Source organism: Pelobates fuscus, chromosome 5 (assembly GCF_036172605.1).
Source record: "Pelobates fuscus isolate aPelFus1 chromosome 5, aPelFus1.pri, whole genome shotgun sequence".
Lineage (NCBI taxonomy): Eukaryota > Metazoa > Chordata > Amphibia > Anura > Pelobatidae > Pelobates > Pelobates fuscus.
In genome coordinates this window covers 339,975,705-339,990,515 of record NC_086321.1, presented here as the reverse complement: position 1 = coordinate 339,990,515, position 14,811 = coordinate 339,975,705, and the positions used below count along the sequence as shown (strand labels likewise).

Here is a 14,811-nt window from a genome sequence, read left to right as displayed (position 1 = left end):
CAATAAATCCATGACACAAACAGAGTGAGCACTGCCTGCTCTTCATTCATCTACTCCTACACCCCTCCTTAACGAAAAACTGTCCCCATCTAGCAGAGCCTTTTGCATTGGCTGGGAACTACGTCACAGCAATAGAGAGTTAACAAAAACATGTTTGAGACAATCACACATTCTGAAGAGCCTTCCCACTTATATCGGCCAGTTTTAGTCTTTGTGTGTCACTGCAGAAACATCATTACTAGACTCGTACTGATAGTGCACACTTCCTGTTCAAAAACACTTTCTTCAAGCTGTAAACAGACTGTCTGTGGCTTATATCTAATGAAAATATGTCAGTAAGGTAAGCTGTCTTTATTGATCTAAACTTTGCGAACTAGTATAGATTTCTGTGTCATTGGGCTGTAGTTCCAAAGAGCAATTCTGGAGCAATATTCACAGAAAATAACTGATACACCTGGAGCATTCACCATGGAAACTAAGTGTTACAGGTGGCACCGTTACCATGGAAAATAAGTGTTACAGGTGGAGAAATCACCATGCTTTTTGCTCAATATGTAACCATTTATATGGACACATGTAGATATGGACAAATCTCAAATTTGTATGTAATGTCATGTAAGTCACGGAATTATTGATTCGGAGTTTTGGGATTTTTATTACAATCTCCGGATAAAGAGGCAGATTCTCATTGTATTTAGGTTAGCAGGATGATTTAACAGGTAAATGGACACATTTTGACGGTCACACAATCTGATATTCCTTCTATTGCTTTTTTTTTCTTATGGCCAACCAATCTGGATCCTCCTGACTTATGTTCTTTGTGATTTCGAAATATTGCGTTCCTTTCTGTAGTTCAAGTAAATTGCGTAAATGAACGTAAAGGCAAAAATGTTTAATAACTCACTCTCGTATTTAAAGATTAAATCATTTGCACTAATGGCTCTAACAGGTTGTTTTTTGCTTGTGCTATTACAGAGCAAAGTCTTACCATTTAATATCTGGATTAGTCCCTCCTGTATATGCTGTCTAGCACCTAATTTCAGGCAGATACTCTCTACTTGAGTGATGCAAGAAGGACAGACAATTGTGTCAGCCTTCACTAGGCCATGTATGTGCTATGGCTGTGTGATGCCCCTCTAGGCAAAGGGGTCCGCACCTTTATTACCGCTTAGCTTTACTTGAATACATTACGTGAACCAGTTTTGCTCAACTTTGTATTCTGAGAAGTTGGTCATTCCAAGAAGGCCAGTACTAGAAACATTTGGTTGCCACATCCAGTAAGTCAATATATAGGCAATTGTCTATGGTGGGCTACCTAAAAGGTCATATTTTGAAGTGTTTTGCTTGGTTTTGAATGTCGCTAGATATTTTGATGACGCGTGATTAAATATTGAGAGTCAAATGGACTTTACACTTAAACATGTGTCTATTAAGAGAATAGCGGAACTTATATAACCCACTCAGAACCTATTTCTATCTTTGATATCACTCACAAGTAATTAGTTAGTATAGCACGTGAAGTATTAAATTAATTTAAGTTTCAGATTACTTAACACAGGTGGTTCTTTTGTTTATGCATGTCTGTCTGATTCACTGACTGATACATCTGCATCATGTGCATTGCTTCTGAGAACCTGCGATATTTATGTTAAGAAAGAATTGTGTGTTTTACTTATTAATTACACTTGTTGCAATGTACTGAGGGGGTTGCAACAGACCACGTGCATTAAATACCCTGCATGGTAACATGGTACATTTTGAATATTTCTATGAACATTTAATTCTCTTCCTGGTTACGAATCATTCTAACAGGATTGTTGCAAAATTAAAACCAAAATGGCAAAAGTTAGGCAAAACTAGTTGACCTTGAAAAATACTCCAACTCGGTTAAAGCCACAGCTCGACTATTTTTGCCTGCATTTCAGTATAATTCCTAAAAAAACAAACCATGAATTAATTATGGATACATATGTAAAGCACCTAAAACAAACAATTTGGGGTTTACCCTGGTACCTACCTGTCAGTGACTTTGAGAATCTTATTTAATTTCTTGTTGTACTGCGTGCTCAGAAACTTAAAACCAAAAAAGCTAGAGTTTCTCTCTCATTAGTTCTAGGCATGTAGTTTGAATTATCTAATGTAATGTAGGCCATTTTTCAGGTAGAAGGTATATATATCTATTTCACTTTAACCCTACTACCAACCAACCCCCTTAATCCAAATCCCCCCCCCCCCCCAAACCCATTTATTACCTTAGTATATGCATACATATATTGTTTTAAGCAAGGATATTCGGACCCCTTTCTGTTTGGCGGCAGCTATTTTCAGTCGATTTCCACTGCTTCCATTTTATAATTCACATTTGATTCAATGACGTTTTCACTTGGTCAACAGACAACAGAGCAAACCTCGAAATAATTTTATTAGAATGATAGAAATCAACCGAGCTGAACAAAAATGTCCAAATTTGCTGAAACAAATGTGGCACTTAGACGCCATGGCAAAATAAATTAGCTGTGATCAGTTTTGAACATCTCAGGCCCCATTGAAATACTTAAATGCATCATTTGGTGTTACCTGTTAAATTACATATCATTATATATCATGTGCTTGCCAGGTCATTTATGAACACATATTCCCTCTCCAGGTTATGTATGCAATTTCCCCCCTCTCCCCTGTAGAACATAGTTTTCCTGGTAAAATAAATGATAAAGAAACGACTCAGAATAAACTCAGAAAATAGGAGACTCTTCGGCTGAATAAACCTTACTATATATAATATATAGTATAATTGTATGTAGCCCTCCTCATTTTTACGTGTGTACATATTCATACACTCATCACGTTTAAACAATAAAAACATTACATTACTGAGGGTTGTAAAAAAATACTGATATATAATTCTATTTCATAATATTACTTTAACAGGAGTCTTTTGTTTGTATTGACTAAACAATGAACCATAATCAGTTTGCAGAGGTTTACAGCAAAGTTGCAAAGTTAGGCCTACGTACATTTTATTTTTAAATCAAGTTGATTAACTTTTTGATTTTCTTATTTTTTTAATTTTTTTTGTGTTAAATTTTGCAACTTTGTCAGAACGCCACAAACACTTTTCCTTTTAATAAACTCCAGAGGGAAACTGAAATATGTTATTTTCGACACTTTTTCTGCTATGTCGAGTTCTTGTAATATATATCTTTCTAGCACAGACGAATTAAGGTTAGCACATCTGTTTTTTTTTTTTTTTTCAGGAAGTCTTTGAAAGCTGCGAAATCTTAGTTAAATAAGAAAATGTTATACACTAGAATCATTAAAGATACACAAACGCACACGTGCGCACACACATGTTATTATGGATGTAAATTGAGACGTTCCATTGGTTTCCATGGTGACTGCACACCATTTAGCACTTTGCCTCAGAATGGTACCCTTGCCTTGATGTCTATGACTCACCTCTATTAAACAGAACTTGTTTATATCTGGCATATATACACTATGTAAAGTGTATTTTTATTTCCAGGCATACTGTAGGTTATGCAAAAAACCCTTCAGCTGACATTGTGCCAGGCCGTTTCTGATCACCTCATTGATATGCATGAATACCCAAGTTACTAGGGAAAATACCACACAGAGCATTTACATCATGTCACACTATTTCCACACAACATATTTGTCTCTAAAGACATATACATTGACTGATGGTGCCAGTAATACAGATTCACTACTACACGGCTCAGTGAGATTTAGTATTTAGTCATCGTTTAACCTCATTTAATAACATTTAACTGAAGTATAGAAGGAACCCCTAATCTACCCACACACCCCCAGTAAAAGAAATTCCTTTAATGCCACAATCACACACTTTTAATCATAATATAAAGCCACTTCTCGAAAGGGACACCCTTACATTTTACATCTGTAAGGAAGACAATGCTTTGAGAGCAGGTAAGTTACTTGCACTTCTCTGACATTTATTCTACTGAATGAAATATGGAATATCACTGGTAACTTGTTTTATTTTATTTTTTCACGAGATGCTCTGGTTATTTTTGCAGTTGTTTTGCAGGCACCCAGTGGCAGGATAAAGAGGTGTGGATTTAAACGTCATTTTATTTTTTTAAACCTCGCTAATACTTATTTGATAAATATAGGGATAAGAGAGTGACTGTTCCCTTAAGGTTATTGCAAAATATTGAAAACAAAAATAACTCACAAAGTGTTCGGTGTGAAAAGAAAGCGTTTGAAAGTTTACTTAGTGAGTAGCAGCTCTTAAACACCCGTGAGGGAATACCTTCCTTCCCTCACCCTTAAAATACACCAAAAGTGATTAACAAGATATAGTCTTGTAATCGATGAGTGGAGCGCTAGAGAATATATAAACGCTTACCCCTTAACACATAAGTACACAGGTCATGATGTGGGGGTAACATGAAAAAGAAGAGATAAAACAACACTAGTGCAGATGGAACTATCCAAAGTGCAAATGTGCAAATAAAGTATAGTAGATACACACTCACAATATTCAGAGCCTGAGGATGTGCTCTTATAGGCAGCACCCCAATTTTTTGGACGGATACCACCCTCAGGGCAAACAACAAATATAAAGATTATAGTGCAATATGTTTGTATAAATCATAGACCCAGAACAAAATATAAAAGAGACTCTCACCTTATCTAGAGCCTTTCAAAGCCTTGGCTCTAAGGTGTGAGTGTATCTACTATACTTTATTTGCACATTTGCACTTTGAATAGTACCATCTGCACTAGTGTTGTTTTATCTCTTCTTTTTCATGTTACCCCACATCATGCCTTGTGTACTTATGTATTAAGGGATACGCGATTATATGATTATATATTCTCTAGCGCCCCACTCATCCATTCCAAGACTACATCTTGTTAATCACTTTTCGGGTATTGCAAATTATGGATTATCAGACAACCTAGTGAAACAAAGTCCATTAACTATTTTTCATATTCTTCATTGTCGAAAAATGGTCTCTGAGTAACAGATAATGATAATAATCTTTGCTTATATTAATATATAGATTCTTTTTTTATTGCTCCTAATGGTTCTCTCTATACTGGTTAAATCTTCTCACTTGAACTGTGAACCAAATGGCTTAAAAATGATCCTATCAGTGTACTACCAAATATATACATATATATTGTATAATTAACACTGAATGGCACTATTTTCACTCCCTTTTGGTTTGTCTTATTCAGTTCCCGATCCAGGTTTTTAGCAACGAAATTCTGCACAGACATTCACCAAAATGCAGGCATTCTGAAAAATGTTCTATTTTTGGGAAAAATGGTGCAGTTGAGCCAACTTATCTCACCGTGCCCAAGTCTAGTTGGCATTGACAATAGTATCCTTTAAACAGAAATATGTGCGTGTTTGTGCATTGTAGTTTGTATTCTGTTACTATATCCTTATACATGTATGCGCAAGTAAGAATTTACCTACAGAAACTATATTCTATGGTATTGTGGGTTATCCCTAATAAAGCGCATGTATGTGAACTAGAAATTTTATGATACTTGGCTTTTTTCAGGATAGTTGAGCATCATGGGAGATGTAGTTTATATATAGCTGCTGTGCCAAGACTATCCATTGTAGTTTTAGTGCTATGATAATCAACTGAAATAGAAAATTCTCAGATTAGATGAAAGACAATAGTCAGAGAAAATTGTACAGAAAACAAGACCCTTTGATGACGAGGATAGTATCTAATACATTGTGTATGAAAATGCGAATATCTATTTATCTATCTATCTATCTATGTATATATGTATCTATCTATCTTTCTATCTATCTATCATCTATCTCCTAACTGTAAAAAAAAACGCAAAAGTACAAAAATAAAAAAATATCACCGTTCATTTTATTGGACTCCATGGAGACATTTAACAAAATTTAATAAAAGTTTTGTCAGTATCCTAAGGGTTGACAGTGCGGTATATTTAATAAATCATAATTTACCATTGTTCACATTATATTTAAAACATATATCGATTTGCACTTGGGCATGCTGTAGTATTTTACATTGAAGGAGTCATTGAAATATCCCTATTTTAAATGCATGTATTTACATTTATATGAACTGATACAAATGCATAGCTTATATGCAAACATTTATGTATGTAGACCCTATTTTTTAATTTGTTTAATTTCAGGGGTGGAATTGGAGATGATTACAAAACTCAAATATAATCTAAAAATTATTTTTCTGCTTGTGAGTGACTGCCAACTATAATTAGCGAGTGTCCCTGTGTACATAAATTTATATATATTTTTTAATCATTTTAAACAATACAATAAATTCAATACATTCATAAAAAAGTAAGTAAGTTATTATTACAGAGAGTATCCCATCTGTTTTAAACGTTTACTAATATTTACTGTTTTAGACATAATCGGTTGGCGGTATATTCTTAACCATGTTTCCTTAGATATTACACATATATTTTTTTTTTATTCCATAACATACTTCTAAGTTCCCTTAACCAGCATTACATTAATAATCTAAAGCATATATTTTATTTTTTATTTATTTTTTAAATTTATTTAAAAAAAATTCTCCTTTTTGTTTTTGAATTTTTTTTTCCAACTTATTCTATTTTTCATATAATGACTGTATCCCCTCTTTAAATTGAGATCCTTGAAAAGCAAAACAAAAAAAAAAGAGAGACTGGATTAAGCAGAATATTTTACAACGTAATATAGTTTAATGTGGATTAAGGTGTGTGTGTCCTGTTCATGTGTGTATTTGCATGTTCAGCACGAGTGCTTGTACACGCATAAATATGTAAAGAGAGTAGAATCTGCCAAATATGAGGTACATTGTCTTTGTGGCAGGAATATGCAATGTGTTATCATATACTGTAACTAAATTTCTATACATTTCTGCCTACGTCAAGTGTTTTTAAAAGCTATATAACTTTGTGAGTGGGCTGGATTCTGTATGTTGTATAAATTGGTCGCAGCAGCACCCTATCAAGTATAAATGTTTAAGTGAATGCTGCCAGGTTTCATATACATAAATATGTATATGTGTACCTTGAATCACTTTAAATGCAATAAAAGACAGCATGAGAGATGAAAGAGGTAGTTAGAGGTAGAAATCTCCCAATATATTGATTGAAATTGAGCCTCTTTTTTTTTTTTTTACAATACATCGCACAATAGTTGCAATGGGTTTTCGTAAAGTTATTGGGAGGATTATATTAACCAATTGGGTTGATACTAAACATTTTAATGAACTAAACTCAATGAATTTGGATATCCTATTGTTTGTCCCATATTTACAATGAATTTTATTTACTAAACGGAAAATGGCGGAGAAATGAGAAGGTAACTGCAAATTCTCAGCCAAAATGTCTGTACGGTAAACATTCATTTTTGTTAATTCTCTACAAATGCACGTTTATTGATGCAATAATCAAGTCTCCATTTATTGGCTAGTTTCCTTTTTGCCCTCCGCTTGATATTTGATTTCAAAATATGATGCAACACACAGCACTGTGTACAGATGAGAAGTTAGACATACACCTACAAATTAGTGTTGAATATTTTTCCTGTCTTATAAATTGATTCATTCTACACAAAATAATAAGTACTAATGACATGCACAAGAAGCAAGAAGAATGTGATGAAATAAAATAGGTCCACCCCCTTGTAATTTAGCACCCCAAACCACCGCCAATGGTGGCGTCTGGGGGGACGGAAACTGTGTAGACCTAACAAAGATAATTTTAGCTTTGTAGAACTAGCAAAGATAATTTTAGAACACTCCCAATTAGCTTGGAGTATATTGGTGTCAGAGATAATGAAATAATGTGTTTTAGTACTCAATCTTTAATTTAGTTAACATATTCATATAATGATTTTTTTTTTACTGTACTATCTTTGGAGAAAATAGAAATTCTTGCGGCCAAGTTTAGAATCGGCATCTCTCCAGTTTAATGAGGGGATTTATTTCCAGATACAGCAATACTGCTGAATTCCTCATAATTTTCAGTATAAATATAAATAAATATTTTTGAACGCTGTTTTATTAATGAAATTCGCCGCAAGATCATGTTTATAAGCTATCTCTCTCTGACTTACTTCAGAATTTATGCTTTTCATTAGAGCCCCACCAACAAATCCCAAATATGTTTAGTACACTATAAGAAAGATCCTTAATAATATAAATATTTCTCTGACAGACCCAAGGCTGAATACTTAAGCTTTTTAATAATGTAAATAATGGTAGAGTAGATTTGTTGATATGTATATGATACAATAGGCTAATTAGATGTTTATATGGAAGTCAGGGAATATATGTGTTGGGATTATATCAGCAGAGACGTTTGGCACAGATCTCTACGCAAGATAATTAATGCAGTATCTGATGATACTTTGTCAAACTTTTGACTTGGAAGGATGAGCATTAGAGTGTATTAAATTCCCATTCTCACATCAATACCAATACTAAAATTTAAAATGGAACATGTAAATAAACAGTAGTACAAAAGTCACTAAAATAAATAATAAAGAGCACAATAGTAAACTGAATTCTACTGGTCAATATGGAATTAGACTAGACAGAAAAAAGGGGCACGTTGCATTAGGATATATAAGAGATGAAATGATTTATGACACTTTCTTTTTTGCTTGTGTGGAACGAATCCCAAATTCATATTGAACCCATTTCTTCCACAGTGATATAAGTATAGAGAATGAGTTTAATTCAACATTTTCAAATTTCATTTTTTTTCTCTCCAAATTTCAGATCTTGTTAAACATTTTCAATTGCAAACAGTTTAAGTTTTCTTGTATAGCTGAACTTGCACTTTTGAAGTCTTGAAGTATTTTTTTAAAATAAAATGAAAAACTTTTGTTAATGCAATAAAGGACAGTCAAACTAAGACAGACAGGAGATAGCGTTGCTGTTTCTGGGAGTTGGGGGGCTTTAGGGGCTAAAAAGCCAGATGTGGGACTCTTCAACCCCAGATCTACAGGTAGTGGAGTAGTAAAGGAATAATAGGAGGATAATAGCGTTTTATAATTTTTTAAATTTTTATTATTTATTATAAACTATTTTGCGCAAGACAGTCAACTGATAAAGAACGAAATATCACCAATATATTAATGTAATGGTCTGGAGTGGCTGCTTGGGAACAGAACTTTGAGCGTGCTCTATTATCACGCCTCAATTTAATATTTTTGATTAGCTTTCCAAATTATTTAATATTTTGAAAAATAATTTAAAAAGCTTATACAAAAATACAAATTAATTTTAAAAGCTTGTTTCTGGCTAAACTTCTACTGACATCCAGGAGAGCATAAGCAGCACGCTGTGCATAGACAATGACATGTCCCACCTATCTATTAGAGTAAGGGTTACCAAGTATTGTTTTTGGCTCAAGTCCCAGGTGTTCTAGAACCTAGAAATGTCCTTGAGGACTAAGATGCATTTTTGGGAGAGGTCAATTGCTCTTGGACCACAAGCATACAAGAGCGGTAGTCTCATACAATTCTGCAAATGAAAATAGCAAGAGTTGGCTTTGGATGTGTGTTGGTAGAGAGCAGCAGGGGTTAGGCATTTTTCAGTATTTGTGCAGATCCTATTCTAGTCCAGCACTGTGTGGGTTTGGGCATAGGCTATTGGACTCCAATCTCAATGTTCACCAGGACTGGATTGGACCTCTAATACATTCCCAGTGGACTACAGTATCTGGGTTTGATCAAGAAGCCAAACTGAGGCATGCTCCTTAGATCCAATTCCCTCGCATCTCATCCATACTCTGTCTTCTTCTCTTTCTCCACCTCTCACTAAAATTCTCAATCTCTCTCTCTCCTCTGGTATATTTCCATTGCCCTTCAAACATGCAACTGTAACCCCAATTTTAAAGAAGCCCAACCTTGACTCTAACTACCCATCCAACTACCGTCCTATCTCGCTACTGCCTTTTGCATCCAAGATCCTTGAAAGAATTGTATATGCAAGATTGACAGAATTCCTCGAGTCCAACTCTCTGCTTGACCCGCTTCAATCTGGTTTCCACGCTAAGCACTCTGTGGAAACGGCACTGACCAAAGTATCCAATGATCTACTCACTGCAAAATCTTGTGATCACTACTCTATCCTAATTCTCCTTGACCTGTCTGCGGCTTTTGACACTGTTGATCATCAACAGCTTCTTCTCATCCCCCATCCTATCGGTCTACAAGATATTGCTCTCTCCTGGTGCTCCTCCTACCTCTCCCAGCGCTCTTTCAGTGTTTCTTTCTCTGGCTCTGCTTCTTCTCCCCAACTCCTCTCTGTTGGTGTCCCCCAAGGTTCAGTCCTTGGTCCCCTACTGTTCTCCATCTATACTGCCTCCCTTGGTAAACTCATTAACTCCTTTGGCTTCCAATATCATTTCTATGCAGATGACACGCAAATCTACCTGTCCTCTTCTGATCTCTCCCCGTCCCTCTTGACTAGTGTCTCTGACTGCCTCTCTGCTATTTCTAACTGGATGGCTGCCAACTCCCTAAACTAAACTTGACCAAAACTGAAATTCTGGTCTTTCCTCCCTCAAGTGTTGTTACTCCTGTGTCTGTCTCTCTAAGTGAATGGTGCTACCATCAGCTCCACCATGCAGGCTCGCTGCCTAGGTGTTCTCTTTGACTCCGACCTCTCCTTCAAGTCTCATGTTCAGTCTATCACCAAATCCTGTTGTTTCCATCTCAAAAACAGTGCGCGCATCCGCCCCTACTTAACGCCAGATGCGACTAAGGTGCTGGTCCATTCCACTGTCCTTTCTCGCCTTGACTACTGTAATCTACTTCTTAGTGGTCTTACGTACTCCCAACTTGCGCCATTACAGTCCATAATGAATGCGGTGACAAGGCTCATATTCCTTTCTGCCCGCACCTCCCACGCCTCACCATTCTGTCAGTCCCTACATTGGCTTCCTGTAAGATATAGGGCTCAATTTAAAATTCTGGTTCTTGCTTTCAAATCTCTACATAATGCTGCTCCCACCTATCTATCCTCCCTTATACACAAGTATGACCCGTCTAGGCCCTTACGATCTGCTGAAGACTTACATCTATCTTCTGTCAGTACTCCCATCTCTGATGCTCACCTTCAAGATTTCTCGAGGGCTGCATTATTCCTGTAGAACTCGCTTCCCTCCTCCTTTAGATGCTCACCCAGTCTCCACTGCTTCAAAAAATCGTTAAAAACCCACTTCTTCATAAAAGCGTATCAATTAAACTATTAATAGCTCCCAATTGATTCCTCTTCTGCAACTGTCACTAGTCTAATACTATCCTTACCTTTTTGTGTCACTTTACCCCACTCTCTCTAGCATGTAAGCTCATTGAGCAGGGCCCTCAACCCCTCTGTTCGTGTGTGTCCAACTTGTCGGGTTACAACTACATGTCTGTTCGTCCACCCATTGTAAAGCGCTGCGGAATTTGATGGCGCTATATAAATAACATAACATAACATGAGTCTCATCATCATGTCATACTGATGGAGATTGCAGAACATATGATGTCATACCATGCGTCTCCAGTATCCTTTCTCTACAAATCCATATTTCAAATGCCCTGCAGGAATCAGACCACCCACACGGAAATCGGAAAAATGTTATACTTTTTTTTTAATTTGTAAACCACCATGTACACTATGCATATATCATATGAAAATAAATTAATTTGACAATTCTAATGGTTCAGCCATTTACATTTTAATATAATTAACAATATAAATATTGGGTCTCATGAATCTGAGCATTATTGTAGAAATACCAAAGGGCAGTGGATACACTGAAAGTCCTTCCAGACAGTAGGTCGGTAAATTTAACACACTAAAGGAATTCAAGAATTACTTTATTGGCCAACTGACTCTTCACATTCTGTATGCTTTAATATATGGTAAGTTCAAATCTCTGTCAAAATCAGATCTATTTAATTTTTTTCCATACAAAAAAATATATAAATAGAAGTGTGTTTATTTGCTTAATTTTTATTGTTGGCCAAACAATTTCTGCTTTTTCTGTACTGTTTCCTCCCCCTCACTTAACATCAAGTTGAGTACACACAAACATTTGGTTTCCGCAGTACATGACCACACTTACATAATGTGCTGTGGCCACTTTAACGACAGATGGGAGGACAGTAAATGAAACTTGGGCAGAGAATAGACAAGACATCCAACGCATGAGGTTTGTTTAACCATCTTTGTATCTAAGGGTTTAAAATGACAAATAATTCGCAAAATGTCAGGTTATTTACTACCTTAGCCTAGACCATCAAATTTTCTTTTGCGCTTACAACAAAATTAAAATGGTTCTTAAAATATTTAAATTGTAAAGTTATTATAAATGGTTTGTTTAATTCAATTCTAGCTATGGATTTCGGAATGAAAATTACATGTTTTTTCATTCGCTCTATATGTACAAGGTGCATTTTTAGGTTAAGTTATAATACTAGTTTGGCTATTGGAAATGTAATTAAACTTAAGTGAACCTGCTCGTGTTTTGAATTATTCAGATCTAATTTTTAGGCTTCTGTTACTCAGTTTAAAGCAAATTGTGGAGAAATGGAAAACATATTTGCAACATAAATGGCTAAAGAGCTTAGATGGAAAAAATCTCAGTCTCTCTAATATTACAAAACTGGGTATTTTGGTCCAAATTTGGCAAATGTAGTTCAATCATTAGTAAAGGATTAGTACTGCCACACTTTTGTATTTTCAAATCAAGAACAATCTTACCTATCTGTTCCAACACCTGTGTATAAATATTAGCAATACGAAAATGTGAAAAAATATTTAATTCATATAATCTTGTTTTTAACTATGCATCGTATTACACCTATTGCAATTATTACATAATTTTATTTTGTATATATGTTTGCTTAATTGAGGTATTTTTTCTATTAAAACATATAATCAACTATTGTATTGATAACAAATTTGATAAGAAATTTAGGCCAATTTTGATTTAAAAAAATAAAAATAAACTAACTCCGATACTATAAAAAAAAGTGAAATATTTAAATATTATAAAAATATTAGTAATCTTTCTAGGAGAGTAAATTTCTCCAGCCCTCCTTCCTGATTGACATCAATAGACGGCCGGCCATGAGCCTTAATATGGAGACCTGTTGCATGGCATTAAATTAGAGATTTATTGGAACAAAATAAGGGCATATCTGACATAAAGTGAGGGGAGGACAGCATTATGGTAAGGGGCTTTGGAATGATGGGAACGGTCTGTCTGCCTAAAAGTTGTATTGCCTTACACTTTTGACCATAAATTGCAGAAAGGAAATGTGTTGTTGGCTAGCTAGGGGTCCGCTAAATGACTAGAGCCTTCTGCTAAATTACTAGAGCTTGCGTATTTGCATATAATATTCAAGTATTGCAAAAGGGTTCCCTTGAGAAGGAATAACCCAAGGAGTCACTTATTCTTGATCTGATTGTTAACATAATGAGTCACGGCAAATAGGCTTTTGTAATGTGTATATATATATATATATATAAATAGGTAGTAAAGGGAGCACACTAGGTCTTGAAAAATCGTGCAAAAGTATTTATTGCATTCAAAAAGAATACAACGCTGTGATTTGTTGTACCACAGCGTTGTATTCTTTTTGAATGCAATAAATACTTTTGCACGATTTTTCAAGACCTAGTGTGCTCCCTTTACTACCTATTTATATATATAACGCGGGACTGCACCTAGGCTCAGAATACTTTGAAATTACAAGCACGGAGGAGTGCCTGGCTTTGGTATTTTGTTTATATATATATATATATATATAGAATCCCAAAGAATGAGAGCACTCACGGGCTTTAGAAAAAAGTGTATTAAATATTAAGCAAACAAATCAACGTTTCGACCGTCAAGCGGTCTTTATCAAGATCTTGATAAAGACCGCTTGACGGTCGAAACGTTGATTTGTTTGCTTAACATTTAATATACTTTTTTCTAAAGCCAGTGAGTGCTCTCATTCTTTGGGATTCTATATATGCACCAAGAAGCACCTTGGTTGAAAAAAATGTTGTGATTGCTTTTGTGGGAAGAGTACCAGAGATTGTTGGATTATTTATATATATATATATATATATATATATATATATATATATATATATAGGTGTACATTCTATATATATATACTTATTTATGTTTTATTTTTGCTGTGTAATGAAAAAAGTTGTAATATTTTAATATAATTGTGTAACAAATATTATTTAAAAAAAAAAATTCTTTTTTATTATTCATTTTATTTTCTAAAACTCGATAAGGATGGAATATACTGCTTTCGTAAATTCATCATTAAGTAGTTCCCACGTTATTCATTTTTTCAGTATAGTCTTTGATGGTTAGTAGAATGCCTTTTATTACGGCAAAACATGCGTCTATGATCATCTCTTTCCTGCAGCTTAGGTACAGTGCAATATGGTGCATTATTCTCTCTCAATGAGGATGTCTGATAGACAACAGATTGCAACATTACATCAAACATTTAACAGAACATACAATACAATCTTCTTAATATGAGATAGTTGCTGTAATGCAAGCACAAAGAAAATTAGAATTCACTTATTGTTTCCAGGTGCCCATTGGGGCACATGAAAAAAAAAAAAAAAGCATGTAATTAAATTACTTGTAAAAATTCATCAACACGTTTTTAAAAATGAAAGATCAGTAACATAAAAAAAATGTATTTTTCTTAAGTATCTAAAGTTATAAACATTCCAAAAAAAAGTTCACAGTTAACTAAATGCAGTATTGTAAGAAGGTATAACAGACCCATCC

The 14,811-nt window shown here is 34.7% G+C and overlaps 1 protein-coding gene across 2 annotated transcripts in view; it reads left to right on the top strand.

The window, feature by feature from the left end:
* The first annotated feature begins 255 nt into the window (after positions 1–255).
* The window catches only part of SLA2 (Src like adaptor 2), a 30,089-nt gene continuing 15,533 nt past the window's right edge, over positions 256–14,811 (top strand). The window contains exon 1 of one of the 2 annotated variants that reach the window (XM_063453272.1): positions 256–340. The gene's annotated coding sequence lies outside the window, so the exon portion shown is untranslated. Of the gene's footprint in view, positions 341–12,158; positions 12,211–14,811 lie in introns of those variants that run through there. The other variant, XM_063453273.1, reaches the window with a different exon arrangement.